Here is a 13,393-nt window from a genome sequence, read left to right on the forward strand (position 1 = left end):
TTCCTTTTGAGACTTGTTTTGGTTTCACACCAAGGTCTCCCTTGGATTTTGTCTTTTGGAAGGACTCAGCAGTTGAGGGACACAATGATGTGGACAAGGCAACTAGGTTCATTAAACAAATCCAAGAGATCCATCAGGCAGTACAGGAATAGCTGGAAAAGAGCCAGGCCAAATACAAGGCAGGGCATGACAAGCATCGGATGGAGCATAGTTCCCAAGTTGGTGATCAAGTCTGGCTATATATCAACAAAGACAGGATGCAAGGTGAAGGTAAAAAGCTAAAAGCAATAAGGTATGGACCTTTCAGGATCCTTGAGAAAATTGGTGAGAATGCTTTTCGCCTTGATTTGCCGGCTTATATGCACATCTACTCAATCATCAATGCAGACAGCTTGAGACTATTTGAACCTTCGTTAATTGAAGATCCTGAAGAGCAGAGTCAACTGCCTTCTATTGATGACCTATTAACTAAATATCTTAATGAATTGCAGGAAGACACAGTTCTAGACAGGAAGGTGAGAATGACACGCAGGGGAGATGTTGAGTACCTCAGAATTGGGCTCAGGGGTTCAAAGCTAAGTAGTACAAAATGGATAGAGATTGGACAGGTGAGAAAGTTGTATCCTCACTTAGTCAATGCTTGAAAACCAGCATTTGGTGGTCCAAAAGATTTTTCAGTGGGAAGGTCGTGATCCGAATTGGATACTCAAACAATTCAATGATTGTTAAGGATGAATGAAAGACTTCAAGAAATCTTATAGCTATCAGAAATAACCTCTGAATAATTGCAATTTGCAGCCAGCACGGAACAACGAGGACCTTCAGTCAAAGCATGCTAACTGTTGGCCCATGGACACTGCGCATGGTGCAAAAATGGCAATAGGGAAGCTCAGATCCAAAAATGGAGGTTGTTTCTGATATCTGATTAGCGCTAATCGCGTATCACTGGGCAAAACCCCTCAAAAAGGAAAAGCCCCAAGCGCTCGGTCATGAGGGAAACTGGAGAAACCATTGGAAAGCGCTAAAACTGATAAGGCGGGTCCCGCGCTCAAAACTGGTGGAATATCGAATGCATTTTGAGTGGTAAGCGGGTTTGGCCAAGGATCGAGCGATTCCATACACTGAGTGACGCATGTCCGATAGATGAGAGAGAAAAACTGCTTACATCGCGGAGTAACGGTCGAGCAACTCAACCGTGCGATATGAGCAAAGACCGTAGGATCTGGGGGCTCCAAATCAGCAGTGGAGGTTCAACCCGATGGATGACTAGACTTGGGGGAGAAATAAACTATGGCATACACGATTTGAAGTCTGATTTGACTGATGATTCAACAGAAGGATCCGTTTCGCAAGCATCTGGGAAATAACATAAAAAACAACTGTTTAGGAAGAACTGACAAAGTTCACAAAGAGACAGGTAGCCACCTCTCTGTGAAGTGTTACGCAGCGATGTTGATGTAGGGAAAAGGAGTCCCAGCAGACAGAGGAAGGCAATCTAGAGAGTTGGGAAGCAGAAACGAATAGTTGGAGGAACGAACTAGCTTTAAAGCCATGAGATGACAGAGACAGGAGAAGGCAGTGAAGAAGTGAAGAAGCCGAAGGCTGAGAGACACAGAAAGAGAGGGAAAGTGGCAGACAATAGAGAAGCCAAGCTGACCATCAGAGTAAGGGTAACATCGAGCAGACATAGACCAATTGAGGTCGAAATTTAGTAAGGGGAGTCTGTGAACTCTAAGGACTTGGGAATTCCAAGTGCCATCCTACTAATCATCCTCTGTCAAGTGAGACTCAGATTGAGCTCCTTATTGTAAGACTCTACTTTAAAGGCATAATGAAAAGGCCGCCACTAAAGGTAGGACTAGGAGACGTAGCCCAAGAGGATTGGGTGAACTCCTTATTAAATTTTGTTGTGTTTATGTTTTGCTTACTGTGATCTCTTACTGTTTCAAGTGTCTATGTATTTCACAATCTTATCGATCGGTTGCCTAAGATAACATAGACACACACACTAGCACATGCGTCTGTAATACCTTCATTATTTTCCTGAGGTCACCTAGGGGTGGTTTCAGATCATCTGTCTAGACATGATGCGCCCCCTACTATGTCTGCTGCTGTTGTACTTCCTTCTCCTGTTGGCACAACTCTTGTTCTTTTCGGAGTTGCTCCCTCATCTCATGCAACTCCTTCTCTACTTCTTCCATTCTTTTCTTATCCCTCTTCCTTCACGTGATTTTCTTGTCGCATTGTTGCCTCTTCACCTGAATAGCCATAGCTGCTTGTTCTACAAGTGGATCTACTCAAAACTTGCAGGTTTTCTCATCGTCCATGTGGTTGACAATCTTCCTCTTCCTTTTGTCATGCATAGGTATGCTTGGCTCTATTGCCTCTGCTGTTGCTGCTACTGTTGCTACTGTTGGTGCTCTCCATGATGCTGCTTCATGCTGCTTTGCTAACCACTCTACGGCAAAGCCAACCTATTCATTGGATTTGGAGGAATCATAGCAGTACCTCCACGAGTCTTCCTCATCCCAATGACATGCCCCATGGATCTAGTCGAACTCAACTCTCGTGTAGTGATCCTTCACAATGCAATGTGGGTCATAGAGGTTGAAGCTTCAGAGGTCGAAAGGGTACTGCCTCATCTGCTCTTCTTCGACATCCACTTGCTTGATACTCTGGATCTCATATGACCGAATCCACAATAGAAGAGCAGACCAAGGTGCCTTCTTATTCTACTGCAGTCTAGATGTCAATCCTGCCGATATGTGGTATGCTGCTTCTTGCATTACAAGCAAGTCCAAGGATAACATTGGCAGAACATGTAGAGACTTCTCCATATTGAACACTCGGATGAACATGTCGAACGCTGAGGAATACCAATCTGCAATGCCTAGCAATGCCTTCATCGCTTTGTTTGACATGCAGGGTGGATCCTGTTCGAATATCAACCTGTACACTGGGGTGACAGAATGGTCAGACAGTCGTATGATCACTCCTATGAAGCTGCATTCAGAAAACAACTTGAAATGCGTGTTCCAAACAATCTTTGATGGTGACCATGCCCACTCGAAGCCCTGGAACTCATGTCGGGCACAGACTGCATCTAGAATGTAAGTGGGCATATAAATCTCTGCATGCAAACCATCGGTGACTATCGAGCCTTCGTGACTTGTTCCTTTAGCTAGTGAGTTAGTATGCCAGACCATTTGTATGGTCTTCCTTCTCTAGTTATTTGGTCTAATGCGATCACCCAACTCTGAGGAAAGGTTTCAGTGCTTTCTTGGCCCCTCAGTTGACATGTGAATATGACCAAGTATTGGTATGCCTTCCTCAATATCTTTGTCTTGTAGATTTGGTTGGGTGTCATCGTGAAGCAAGCTAGCTCCTTTACCCAGTCCTTCAGAATGTCTTTGGAGTGAGATCTACTATTGGCCAAGCCGAATGGAGGAGTCATTACCGTCATGGGCTCGGTCATATGATACATCTCATCGTAATCTCATGCCTAGAAGGTTGCAAGATTTGGCCCACTGACACTGCTCAAGGTCATCCTCTCGGGGTCATTGTGAAAAATGATCCAGTGAATCATTTTTGCGCATGGGAACTGAATGTTCATGTACACATGACGGTCTTGAAGTTCTTCCCAAAAAGTACTTGCGAATGTTTCATTCAACTCTTGCGACTTCAATTTGATGTCCTTGTCTAGATACAACTCCGTATCTTCGTAGATTAGCAAAGTAGAGGACACTTACACCACTGCTACTTCAGCTCCAATACCATCAGTGTCTTGAGATCTTGCTCTCTTGGAAGCCATTGAGACATATGAACACCTAAAAGATCTGGAAAGAAGAAACATGCATGGCAAGGAATATGTCAGTGAAAATAAAGAAAATCTAGGGTAGAACACAGCACATACCTGGGGAACTGATGAGAAAGATTGCACAAATTTCACTCTGAGGCTAGGGGATTGGTTGCCAGAATTACAAAAAAGGCGGTTTGGGTTGTCTGGGAGGTAGGACTAGGTACTGGATCTGTGAAATGTGCAATCCAGTCAGGCGGCTGGCTGCTGGGAAGGACTACTGGCCCAAGGACAGATTTGCAGAATTTCTTGGGCCAGGCAACCACTTTCCTCCAGAAATGCGCAAAACAGTCTTGGAGGCTAGTGCTAGTCAAGAATGCACAAATATAGAGAGCAAGGTGAGCCTTCCTTCCCAAGATTGTGCGATGCAGCCTTGGTGAAGGCAGAGCCCGAGCAAAGGTTGGCCTGACTTGTAGATGGGCAAATGAAAGCAAGTGAGACAATGAAATACATGGCAACACTAAGTGATAGGAGAATTGATTAACAGTGCATGTAAAACATGAATCAAATATTCAACAGATAGATCAACATGCATGTGGGTGAGGCAGTTCGCTGGTTGTGCGAACGTCCTTGCAAAATAATTTCATGCATGCGACAGCAGTGAGATAGCAACGAAAACTGAAACAAATCTAGGACAAGCTAGAATACATGTAAATGATAGAAAGTGTTCAAATGAATCAACCAAACAACACTCACACAAGTGAATACAGAAAGAGTGATAGAAATACTAAAAAGAACAAGTTGAGGAGACTTACCCATGAATAACTTAGCTTGATGTGTTAAATAGTCCTAGATGTGATGTGGGATGTCAAAGCTCCAAGATTGATGTGAATGAATGAGCTCTGATGTGTCGAATAAATAATTTTGGTCTCATGACACACATGCCACTAATCTAGGAAAAAGCGACACTTTGAGGGAAACTTCTAAAACAACTTTGCATGTAACCCCCAGCTACTAAAAATATCTCCTTGAATCATGGGATGCCTTTTTCATGTTGTCTCTCACTATTCCAGGAAGATCAAGTCATGCATGCATGATAGTCAAGTTTCCTCAGTCCCAGGTGGAACTGGTTAGCTAGACTCTTCATGCATGCAAGTGCTCAACTGCTTGGGAAAAATGCACATTCCCTGCTAGGAACTTGACTGACTGCCCAGTAGGTTTGTGCAATTTGTGGGCAGAGCAGCTGACTACTACCGAGATTTGCACAAATCCTAGGCTAAATAGCCTGCTGCTGGGAACATTTGTGCAAATCCTGCTGGGAGGGTTGGCTAGCACAATTGCGCAATCCTGGAGCCCAACAAGTTGTCAAAGAGGATTGCACAATTCCTGGAGGGAAGGCTGGTTACCCTCCAGAAATGTGCAATTTTCAAGGGGAGGCTGCCCAGCCTACAGCTGGACCAAGTCTGGGTAAGCATCCTATGAGGGGAATGGATAAATTGTGATCGACAGGCTGCCTTTGTGCAAGGAAAACACTGAAGCTTGAGTACTTGATGAAGCAAGACAAAGTGTTGTGTAAGGTTGCTAGGGAGGCTCCAAAACAAGCCAAGGAAAAATTTTGGAGGATGGTTGTAGCTGCTACAACAAGGATACTTTTCTAAATGTTATATAGAATAGCCCTGCCAACATAGACGAAGGATAGAAAAACTAAAAACACACACCCTAAATGATATGTCCATACTAGAACATATAATTAAAATCAACCAAATCGTGAAAATTATATTGTGAGGCTTTCTTAATATTTAAAAGTTTCTTTGTATTTAAAGGTTCCATGCCCTCTTTCTCATATTGAAGAGGTAGAAGATAGTTGTTATTTAGGGATCTCCAAAGCTTAGCAATAAAATAAAATAGAAAAATTCTTTGAATACCATTGACAGGCCAAAATAATTCCATATGTTTGGAAAATTTTATTTCAAATTCAATAACAATTTAACATGAAATGTTTCCTAATCTCTCAGTTTAAAAAAGATTGATTCACTTACAAGTCTTGTATCTAAATATGCTCCCAAGAAAACAGAATCTAGGAGGTCCTTAGGCAATGGTCTCTCTTGAAACACAAAATAAAGAGATAGTAATCATGAGGTTTTCCAAAAGAATGGACTTCAGCCTACTGTTGTAATAAAAATGCGGACATGGAACCAATCATAATTTTCCTTTGGAAAAAATTCTACCCGTTTACAGTTTATCCTATGTCAAAAGAACAAATTTCTAGTTGCACAAAAGGAACAAACAACTTTTAAAAGGCTATGAAGAAAATTTACCAAGGCTGGGAAGTTACCAACAATCTCATTCTTGAAAATAGGGCTCAGAGGTAGCAGCAAAGCCATTTTGGAAAAGGGGTCAATGATAAAATCCCTTTAGTCCTAGACATGGCACGCTTATCCATACAGATGTTGAATCATCCCATCTATGAGATGAGAATATTGTAAAATATGTACTGTGTCTATGGGGATAAAGGGATCCCAGAAACCTAAATCAAATAGATGGATGCCCCCTCTAGAAAAGTTCCTTGCAAGGTATTAAGCAAAATAGTCATTTCCAATAATGAATGAATGCATTGACCCCAACCCTAAATGTGCAGGGGTAATCAGTAATCTTTTTCAACACAGAGAGATACCAAGTCATATTGAATTATTCAATTGGACCATAACAGAACCCCTCCTCTCCTAAACATGATTTGAAATTCCTCAATTGTACAGAAATGTTTATGGATTATCTGGCATCCTAAACTACTGTCAAGCAATGAGACCAAATGGAAATCTGAACATCGGTAATCAGCCATATTGAAAACACAAACAAAGCCAAAAAAGATGGGTATTTTGAGACCATTGAGTACATCTTATTTGAAATCTTCTGTCTAGAATCCTCATTCCTCTAATTGTTGGTATCCATTGCGCTATGCAGTTCTTGAAAGCGAAAGAGAATGCGGAAGAGTTGTTGTGAACAAAAAATGAAAAGGGGCATTGCGAGCTACTTATTATCATTAATAGGAGTTAAATTTGATGGGTCTACCTACCCATTAGGGATTTTTTTATACGATTTTATTTTTAAACTACCCTTCACAGTACTTTTAATATTTACTTTTATCCTACGTAATATTTTTCATATAAAAACATAATCAATGAAGATTATTATTTTTTATTCATCATCAATGAGATAAAAAATTTATGGAAGAGATAAGGATTGTCAATTTGTTGAACTTCCTTTAATTAGGTATCTCATCCTGCAATTTTAGAAAGACAAGAACTGTTGCAATGCAACATCTTTGTCTGATATGTCCATTGCATATGTGTGTTTGGCATGGATACTGCAAGAAGAAGATCACATTTATGTCATTTTTTAGAGTATAAACATCAATTCAAATTAACTTGGTTTGATTCAATAAGGCCACTGCAAGCTATGTTAAGAATGCATATTATTCCTTATATCATCTACATCATTTCAAAGTGTATTTGTTTCAAGTTGAAGTTGTGTGTTGAATGATGTTAACATGGAATCCCAAGCACAATACAAGGCCATATAGTGAGATCAATTAGTTCTTTTGCACATCAATCAAGATTTTGTGGTCTTCACAACATATTATAAATCATTTTGATCAAAAGATTTTTCAATGAAATCCTAGGGAAAAACTAGTTATACCAACATTTTAAAGAAGATCTAAGCACTGATTTTTGTGGCCAATGTGGTCAAGAAGCTGTCCTATAGTGAAATGATGGGCAAGAATTTATGGCCCTCGAGGATTTCAATGGAAAAACATGTCACTTATGATAGGAAAGACAATGAATTTCCCACTAAACATGTTACTAAGAAGAGATGGAATTTGAAGTCTATTCCACAAAATTATGAGCTATAATGTAAGTAGCCCTTCACCCAAAAGAATGGCTCTACCTGTCAGATTCTACCCACCTTCCTACCTGAAAAGCTAAAACATATAGGAAACTCCCCAAACACAGTTCTATCTTTTCCACAAAGAAATCATTTTCCAAACAAGCAATCACTATTTTTAACTCCATAGTCTTTGATAGTCCCAAGAAGCAATGATTGAATCTGATGGACATACTAATGCAAGGAAAAACCACAAAGATGGAAACCCAAAATATTACAAAGGTAAATGGGGCCTCAGTGCAATGGTGTAGTCTTGGAGTTTTAAGCCTTCCAGTAAGGTGTTATTATTGGTGTGCTATACCCCACCAAATGACATGTATTGATAAAGAGATGAGGTCAGGTCCAAGTCCAACAAATTTGATAGAATTGTTAGCCCTCACACCTGAATCCTAATCCAAAGGAACTTTGTATTGTACATTGCAACTCTCCACCTTCTTAAAATAGATTCCAAAAAAGAAAAACTCAAAAAATTTGAAGCAACCTCTTCTATAAATTCCCAACTCAATTCAATGCATCCCTCCAATGATCTCCTCCTGATAAAAATACATCTCAAAACCTCACTATTATTAGTATCTATAATTATTCCTACAAATAATGGTTACTCATAAGATTTTCGATATTATATTCATACCAAAAATATATCTGTAATAATAGATAATAAGGCAACCTTAACACAACTCATAGAAAAAATAATCTCCCTTCAAAAATTGAATATGGCTACCATTCATTTGAAAAGTGAAAATTCATAGTCTCTTTTGACTTAGACAAAATCTTCATATGGGTAAACTTCTCTATCCAGGTATTCTGAGTTGATCCATTCCACAAACCTTGATGAACAAAGTCCTTTGTCTAAACCAATTATATGAATAAAATAAAAACCAATGAAGTAACTCTAGGAAGGATATAAATGAGTACTTACCCTTAACAAATCCATTTTAATTCAAATCCATTTTCATTCACTTAACCCACAAAAATTCATAAATAAATTTGTGATTAAGAATTTTTCTCAACTTCCTGAAAGAGATTCAAGCTCACGATTTTCTCTCTTTCACCATGTGGTTGTTGATTGGTACCCATCCTCTCAACCTCCATTTCATTACCATTGTGTCTATTCAGTCCCATCAAATACCTCTCTATTCTTCTATCCATATGTTAGCATTATGGCTAAAGTGTTGTCCTTGATGGCAACTCATACAGGTGATAGATCACAGTACAACAAGTCAGTAGCAGAGATTGATGATCAGCCCACAAAGAATGAAGAAAATAAGAAGTTCGCAGGTGCACCGTGCAATAGGTGCGGTCATAGGCTGGGTCCGCAAGTACTCCATTCAAAAGGTGTGGACATGTTCACAGGATCACAAAAGAAAAGGTACGGTCCTAAAATTTCACACACTTTCATGCAGAGAAAAGCGCACGTGTGGGAATCTGATGGTTGGTCCATGGTATTTAAGCCGTCGTTAAGTGATCCTATGGTTTTGGTCCATGGTTTTACATCTAAAGAATTGATCCCAAGTATTGGGTTCCTAGTATTGGATCTCTATGGTTTTGGTCCATGGTTTGAGCAAGGCCTAGCCTATAAAAGGGTAGAAGATCATTTCGCTAGGAACACTTATGGGTTGAATATCTTAAGGAGAACAAGATCTGAAATTCTGGATGGTGAGTGATGTCTAGATCTAAATCAAGGAGAAGCCTGAGCTTTATAAGGCAAATCTACTGATGGGTCGAGATCTCCTTGGCGTAAGATCAGATCTGTAGCTCTGATAGTCTAGGGTATGCTTGAAGTCTGAAAAATCACCTATACCCTCGGGTCCGTAGGAGCGACACGGTGCAGGTGTTGATACCCACAGAGTAGAAGAGTGCGCAGGTGCAGATGTAGCCACAGGACCGCAGGTGCGACACGGTGCAGGTGCGGATACCCGCAAGGCAGAAGACTGTGTAGGTGCGGATACCCGCAGAGCAGAAGACTGCGCAGGTGCGGATACCCGCAGAGCAGAAGACTGTGCAGGTGTGGATACCCGCAGAGAACAAGACTGTGTAGGTGCAGATACCCACATATCAGAAAGAAGCACAGGCACGGATGTTCGCAGATGTCTTTTGGTGAAGTTGCGGACACTCCTTAAGATTTTTTTAACTGCCTTTGACTATTCTGCAGGGTTCTGGGTGCATAATTGATGTTTGGTTACTGGTATTGAGTTCTGATAACAACATGATTATGTTTAGCTTTAGAATTGATGGTTTAATGGATCAAGTTCTTAATGACTTATCTTTATGTGATCTAATGGACTAGATCGGGTTGCTAACACACATATTATCCTTGATCTGGTGATTGGGTGATTCAGAAGATTGATTGATTATGTGCTTCAATGATATTTTGATGAAACGTGGCCTTTCAGATTATGTGTTGTGTTTTAGGAGTATCTGATCTGTTCTATTTTACTGCACCTGTTTACTGTTAATATGGTTGATAATGTTCTAATGCACTCATTAAGGATCTACTAACTGAATCATAAGAAGTTGTGGAAGTAGCATATATGAATCTGAATATGGAAATGAAAAAGTTTTATTGATGTGATAATACTGATTCACCCCCCCCCCCCTCTCAGTATTATTTCCAACAATTGGTATCGGAGTAGGTCCTTTTGTAGAAGCTTGATCGCTTGAAGGAGATCCGCAGAACAATGGGAAAGAAGCTTAAGAAGAAAGCGTCTAAGCAGAAGAAGACATCTCAGAAGAACTATGACAGTGGGAGAATCGATTGGGGATTATGTGGAAGAAGCACTTCAGGTTCAGAATCTCTTCAGAATGAAGATGAACAAGATTTATCAGGTATGAATTGGGTATCCTCTGGTTTCCATCCATGTGAAGATGATGAAAGTGAAAGTGAAGCAATTGAATTTTCTCTTATGGGTGACCAAGAAAAATATCAAATAGAGCCAATATTTAGAAGGCTTACAGACAAAATTAAAGATCAACAAGATCTATTGAACAAAAGGGAATGTGCCTTCAAAGAAGAAGTCACCAAACTAAAAGCTCAATTAGAGGAAGGAAACAAGGTAAGAAAGTTACTCAAGGACAAGGAAAATCAATGTCAAAAATTGCAGGGTGAAGTGACATCATTAAGAAATGAAGATAATGAAAGGAGCTCAATCATCAAGAAACTTAGAGATAGATCCAGTTATTATGAAAGGCTTGAAGCTATGATCCGCTCACTAAAGGAAGATCTTGAAGAATCAAAGAAGCAGAATAAAGATCTACTCCAAAAACAAGAAAACGAAGTTCTTGAATTGAGGCATCAGTTGGAAGAAGGAAGGAAAGCTGAAGAAGACATGAAGAAGCAATGTTTAGAAAAGGAAGAACAACTTCAAGTTGAGGTAAATATCTTGAAATGTAAATTAGAAGAAAAGGATAAACTGTTACGATTTCAAGATAGTACTAAAGCCTTGGATGATATTCTTAGTAGTCAAAGTTCTCCTGCTATCAAGACTGGTCTTGGTTTTCATGAAACTGTTGGAGGTGAATCTAGTAAGACAAGGGACTCTAATGCAAAATCTGAAATGCTCAAAAAGGAGATGGAAGGTCAATCTCATCATCAACCAAGGAAGGAGATTCTTCAAAGAAAATCTTTTACTCCTGCTATGAATAATGTTGAATGTTATGTATGTCATAATCTTGGACATGTTGCAGCTAGATGTAGAAGAAGAAGGGTTCAAGACCATCATGCAGAAAGATCATCACATTCCAGATACTTTAATGGATATTTCTTTGCTTGCAATATGTTTGGTCACAGAGCTGTTGGTTGCTATAGAAGAAATATGAGACATGTAAGATGTTACACATGTAACAAGATTGGACATACAACTAAGGAATGCAGGAACAAAGTATGGGCACCATACGAAAAGGAGAAAACCTCACCATCACACTTGAAGATGTGGAAGAAGAAAGAAGTACGGTCAGAAAGAGGTGGCACAACACAGCATACAGACATAACAGAATCAGAGGGAGCTGGAAGTGTAAAACTTCAGTGTCCTAAATCTCATATGCAAGTTTCATAAAGGGAAGTCGTGTATATACGCGAGTTAGTCACTGCACAGTCGCTTATATAGCAGGCTCTGATATGATTCGGTTTATTATTTGCTCTGGTTGATTTTTTGATGATGTGTGGAAATGACTTGATGGTTAGAAGTGTTTTGTTTCTAACTTGATAATGATGATGTCATGATACTTCTTGCTGATATGCATGATCAGATCTGACAGTAAACAAGATGGCACAAGTTAGGGGGAGTATATGCTTTTAATGCATTGTTGGCATTATGGTCCTTGGTGATGATGCTTATATGGATAACTGATTCATCTTGCTTATGAGTTGTTCAGATGATTCTTGGGGTTACATAGATCAGATTCGTGGGTTGATTCTCTAATGGTGCTTACATGGTGATCTTCATAAGGATAAGGAGAAGTACATAGCTTGAATTCACATCTTCTTTACTTGATGATGGGTCACTCGTATGTTGTTGTCGTCATATGCATAAAGATCACATATTACAGTTATGATACAAGATTCCTATTGTTCTTGGCACATATATGGATGAGGATTGTTGGTTGGATACATGGATGATTATTCAAAGTTTCATTATTGGAGACATGATGATGATGAGCTGTTTCATACATATGTTGATTGATGCAGATATTCCCAATTGATGATACTGGGTTCATGCAGATCTGGATGGCTATGGTGTTTCTCACATATGATAGAATGTGAATGATTCTGTATATATAGAATTCTGTTCAAAAGGATGAGTTGATACGGTCATACCTTGATGATTCATGCACTAATACAAGTTGCTGGTCTAGTTGCTATTGACAAATGCTATGGAACAGATCATACTGTGTCATTGCTAATGTTTATCATGATCCTATTTAGGTGTTTGGTCTCTGTTATAAATGTCATGTATATCATTCGATGTAAAGGTCATATCAAGATTCACGATGTAATAGTGTGTCTCTATCTATTGTAGTCACTTGATGAGATCTCTTCAGGTCATGTAACGGCCTATGTTGGTTTCCCCACTATGCCTGGGATGAATGATTTTATTCTCTTATGTTATCATATGTAAACTTTTGGTATATCACCATTTTGATGGGAGATAGATGTATGTATGCGTCTTTGGTGATAGGAAGGTCATTTATGATGTATAGAGTCATGTTCTTCTTGTAGAACATCTTTTTGCAGACCTTGCTTACAGTCAGGGGGAGCATGAACAAGCATATTTTAGCAGAACAGAGATTTCAACATTTTCTCAGAAGGAGCATGGATAGATTGGTGCACCATGGCATATACAAAGGGGAAGCTCATTCAGAGATTTCAGCAGGTACTCAGGGGGAGTATGCGCAACGGAATGTATATCAAGGAAGAGAATATCTTGGTCCGCCCTTTGCCCTTGATGTCAAAGGGGGAGAGTGAGTTGGTATTGTTGCCATCAAGTCCAAAGGGGGAGATTGTTGGCATTATGATGCATGTGTTATACTTTTTGGCAACCCACTCATAGAAGAACATCTCACTTACATATATCTAGATGAATCTACAGAAGAGATATCAGATGTGACAGAGTACATGGGATGCCGGACAACTCAGAGGGATCAGATGACAGCTCACAA

Source organism: Pinus tabuliformis, chromosome 8, assembly GCF_031772625.1.
Source record: "Pinus tabuliformis cultivar Carrire ecotype Pingquan chromosome 8, CPIR1, whole genome shotgun sequence".
Taxonomy (NCBI): Eukaryota; Viridiplantae; Streptophyta; class Pinopsida; order Pinales; family Pinaceae; genus Pinus; species Pinus tabuliformis.